Source organism: Lipotes vexillifer, unplaced genomic scaffold (assembly GCF_000442215.2).
Source record: "Lipotes vexillifer unplaced genomic scaffold, Lipotes_vexillifer_v1.1 scaffold1008, whole genome shotgun sequence".
In the NCBI taxonomy this organism is placed as follows: Eukaryota; Metazoa; Chordata; class Mammalia; order Artiodactyla; family Lipotidae; genus Lipotes; species Lipotes vexillifer.
Window position 1 is genome coordinate 4,528,369 of NW_006772616.1, and position 4,912 is coordinate 4,533,280.

A 4,912-nucleotide genomic window follows, 5' to 3' on the forward strand; every position below is an offset into this window, starting at 1 on the left:
CCCGTTGCGGAGCACAGGCTCCGGACACGCAGGCCCAGTGGCCATGGCTCACGGGCCCAGCCGCTCTGCGGCACGTGGGATCTTCCCGGACCGGGGCACGAACCCGTGTCCCCTGCATTGGCAGGCGGGCTCTCAACCACTGCGCCACCAGGGAAGCCCAGGACCTGTTTTGTTTTATACTGCATGTATACTTTCAGGCCTCTGAAAACAGGAATTACAGCGTGGGGTGAACACACCTCATCACCATGGACCAGAAGCCACCAGACCAACTAAACGGAGCCAGAAAATGATGCTGGGAAAGCTGTTTAATCTTTGGAGTCTCTCTTTTTCCATCTGTAATAGGAAGGGTAATGGGCTGTGGGTACTAACCTCACAGAGTCTTCCTGAAGATGCACCCACATCTCTAACCCGCACAGTGCTTGCACGTATAGTAACAGTCCTTTGGAAACCCTGTATGAGACTTTGGAGGGGACACTGCCTCAGGAGAAAATACTGTTCTTATTTTGGTAACAGCCTGGAGTCGGGTGCTGAGTTCAAATTTCAGCTGTACACTTAGAATCTGTGTAACTTCTGCCCTTAACCTAGCTGTTTTATAATGTTTTACAATCCTCCTCTCTTACCAAAAAAGAAAGGGGTCTACCAAATGAGTAAGATGGGGAAGCTAATGTGTGTATATACACAATGTACCCTAAGTGTATGGCACCCAGTTAAACTCAATGACTGTTACTTCCTTTCCTTTTAAGCTCCTTAGTCTACAGCCAACACAAAACCACCTTATAAATAGATTCTCTCTCATCAAATATTTTTACAGAGGAGCAAACATCATTTGTGAACTCAGAATCACTTACAGATAAACGGCAACAGAGTTCCCAATTCAAATTATTTAGTTATGATCATTCAAGCCAGTGTAGCTGGGTAACATATTTGTAAGTCAAATCCTAATTTTCTTTATAAATCACTGAAATGAAATGGACACAACAGCCCACAATTCCTTTAGCTGAACTGGGCTGTTCTGTAAGATACACCATGGAATGGCCACTTGCTGACACTTTTCAGAAACAGAAAAGACACTGCACTGTGAACATTCTAATAGATACATTTCAAACTGTTTGGACATCTGGAACACCTTTTCATACAACTGTCTATTAGATTCACTTATCTCCAGGAGTTCTGAAATGGACAAAATCGTTTCTGGGATTTGGGAGTTTACACAAATGGATCTGGGGAAACAAAAGCATGCCTCCCACAAACCTGGAAACAATTTTGTTAACTTGCAGGTCACGGAAAAACTCGCTCGTTTTAAAGAGCGAGCTAACAAGCTCACTCTTGGTTAGCAATCTGCAAAGTTTCGATGGCTGACAAGACAGCCCCTTCGATCTTGAATTTATTCACTGAACAAAGACATATCGAGAGTTCACAGGGTCCATGGTAATCGAACTGGCGCCGGGATACGCAGCCCTGAAGAACACACACAGGGTCCTTCCTTAATTGTCCTTCACAGACAATAAACAGCTCTTTCCATTATTCAGTTACACCTGTGATGAAGGCCGTGCAGGCGGAGCACCAAGGTCTGGTCTCAGGGCACCAGACCTAGTCTGTGAGGTCAGAGAGGGCTTCCCACAGGCAGTGATGCTTGAGCTGGGATGGGAAGGATAGAAAGGTTATCTAGTCAGGAGCAAAGTCGAAGTGATGACAGAAAGGCTGGGGCTAGAAGGGGAGAGTTGGAAAACTTGCCAGTTACCTCCAAGGAGAAAAAAGAGCAAGTGCAAAGGCCCAGGGGCAAGAAGGAGCTCAGGGACATACTCACGGACCTGCCAGAAGCCAGTGAACCTGGGAAGAGACACTAAAGGAGAGAAGAGCATGGGCAAGTGGAGAACAGCAGGACCCAGAGTGTGCCTGACCTTATATCCACCCAAGAGGAACTCAAGGCACAGCGGGGTTGAAGGAAGAGTGACATCACATTTACATTTCTAAGAAATGATTCCCAGCTCCAGGTAACTGGTGGGGAGCAGGAAAATACACAGAGGGAGCAACTGTGATCTAGGCAAGAGATTATGGGGGTTGAGACCAAGGCTGATTTTTGTCCCACAGGGAACAAGGGCAGTGTCTGGAGCTATCTGTGACTGTCACGACGTGAGGCATGCTTCTGGCATCTAGTAGGTAGAGGCCAGGGATGCCGCTACACATCCCATAATGCACACAATACCTTCCCCACAACACACACACAACCAAGAATTACTCACCCCAAGATTCTAATAGTGCTGAGGTCAGGAAACCCTGGTTTGGACCAAGGTCATCATCTGATGGGATTGGAGAGCAATGAACAGAATCAAGAAGTGTTTAGGAGGTATAATCCACCTGATTTAATGACAGACTGGAAGCAGGGCTAAAAGAGCAGAAGCTATCGAGGCTGGGTCTCAAGTTTCTCAACAATTCCAAGGAAAGTTACGCCCAGAACTTTCTCTTTCCCAGAAAGCCAAACAAGTTTTTTGCTGTGGAATGCCTTTGTTCTTAGAATCAGGTGGACAAGTCAGGGTAGGAAACTGAGGCTGGGAGCCCAACTCTTTAACATCCTCAAGCACAGCATCACCAAGTCTGTTGTAGCCCGGATGAGGCTTCAGATTGGTTCAAGAAGCCTTTCTGGACCATGTTACCTATCATATAACTGCTAGGTAGTCTGGGTTTTAGAACTTCACCCGGGTCTTTGAAAAAACGTTCAGAGGGCTTCCCTGGTGGCGCAGTGGTCGAGAGTCCGCCTGCCGATGCAGGGGACACGGGTTCTTGCCCTGGTCCGGGAGGATCCCACGTGCCGCGGAGCGGCTGGGCCCGTGAGCCGTGGCTGCTGAGCCTGCGTGTCCGGAGCCTGTGCTCCGCAACGGGAGAGGCCACAGCAGTGAGAGGCCCGCGTACCGCAAAAAAAAAAAAAAAAAAAAAAAAAACCCAGAATGTTCAGGAAGGGATGTTCAGACGATGATCAGTGAAATCATAACTGTGTGAAGACCAACATGTGTTGATCTATATCTGTACTTGAGCCCACACTCTTTGTCTAGCTGAGCAGCTACCTAAAATGTGACAAGTGGCCCAGCATCAGCTGGTAGCTTGTGAGAAACGCAGAACCTCACGCCCCATACCAGCCCTGATGGATCAGACTCTCTAAGGGTAAGAATCTGCGATTTAACAAGCTTTCCAGGTGATTCCAATCATGTGAAGGTTTGAGAAGACCTGTTCCAGCTCACCTTGTAGGGCAGGAGAAACAATGCCTAAGTAGGTCCAAACCCTAAATGCTCAGCTGGTATCAAAAGTCCGAAACCTTATATTATTTAAATAATGCCAGATCATTTTATGGAACAGGTTCTAGGCCTTGAAGAAAGGGTACGGAAAAATCTTCTCAGTCTTTCTTATCTACTCCAGCTTGTAACGGAGAGGTAAACGATACGACTTTAAAAAAAAAATAATAAAAGTGTTGTGCATGTGAGTTTCCAAGCAATATAAATCCTTCTGCTTTTTAGAAGAGAATAAACAGTACCCAGCAGGAGCAGAGAGTCTGGCCAATGAAATAAACAAGTCCTTAAACAGCTTGCAGTGGGAGGGGTCTGTCTGGCAGGCACTGAAACAGCAGAAGCTTTCCACAAGGGCCACTGAGGGTTAACCTCAAGGCAAAAGGAGCGAGCTTCCCCCTAAGGCCTGGGCTGGGACCAGCCAGGGTCTGAGGCCAGAAAAATGAACTAGTGCAGCTTTCAGGCCGGGCCATTCTTGGCTGTCCTCAGGCCCAGCAATGAGGTCCATAAAAGCCCCAAGCAGCGCTCCAACTCCAGAAGGAAACTTTCTCTGTAAGCTCAAAAAGCAACAACATCTTGTCCCGAAGCTTAATGCCCCTGATTAGCCTACTGACTCACCCAACAGAGCTTCAAAAACTTGCACAGTTTTGATTCAAGTATCATATTTTTGATTCCGAGACGGAGTTTACCCAAACACTCCAGAAAGAAAACAGAAAGGCAAGAAGAAATAATAAACTAGCTTCACAATGAATGATGTATAAACTCTGGGGGAGTGAATGGCTTATTTATAAATAAGCATCACTTAAAACTATGCAGGAAGTCCAGATGACAGCATAAACAGGAGAAACTCCGCAAACTCCTTCACCCCAAACCCCGGCGCCTGCTTCAAGACCCAGCTTTGCCCCTTAACTTTGGTGACTCGCAAGCTCACGCCAGTCTTTTGTACGCCTGTGCGGTCCTGGGTGAGCCTCAGAGCTGTAAATATTTAACCTTCGCCCAGAGCCGGCCAGCTGCTGAGGCTGCTGCTGACAGACAGGCCGGGGGCCAGGATGGGGTGGAGGTGGGGAGGGGGGAGTCGGAAAACTGGCAGGCCGGGTGTGTGCTGTGGAAGAGGGGGCTGGGAGAGGGCAGGGAGAGGCAAAGCACACAGGCAGACACAGGCCCCTGGGGGCCCCTCAGGCCGATACATTCCCCTCCGCTGCAACAGGCAGCCAGAGTGGCAGCGGCAAAGGCCCATGCCCCTCCCCAGCCGGTGAAAATGTGGCCTTTGCAATCAGGGAAATCTTGGTTCTCATCTGGTGACTGTGCCCCACTCAGAGAACAGGTGACAACACATGGAGACATTTCTTGTTGTCACCACTGGGCAGGGGGCGGTGCTACTGGTATCCAGTGGGTAGAGGCTAGGGATGCCGCTCAACATTTGACAATGAGGGCTTCTCTGGTGGCGCAGTGGCTGAGAATCTGCCTGCTAATGCAGGGGACACGGGTTCGAGCCCTGGACTGGGAGGATCCCACATGCCGCGGAGCAACTAGGCCCGTGAGCCACAACTACTGAGCCTGCGCGTCTGGAGCCTGTGCTCCGCAACAAGAGAGCCCGCGATAGTTGAGAGGCCCGCACACCGCGATGAAGAGGG

The 4,912-nt window shown here is 49.0% G+C and overlaps 1 protein-coding gene across 1 annotated transcript in view; it reads right to left on the reverse strand.

Annotated features, from left to right (window-relative positions):
* PDZRN3 (PDZ domain containing ring finger 3) overlaps positions 1 to 4,912 on the reverse strand; it is a 247,459-nt gene that overhangs the window by 239,992 nt on the left and 2,555 nt on the right. The window lies entirely within an intron of this gene.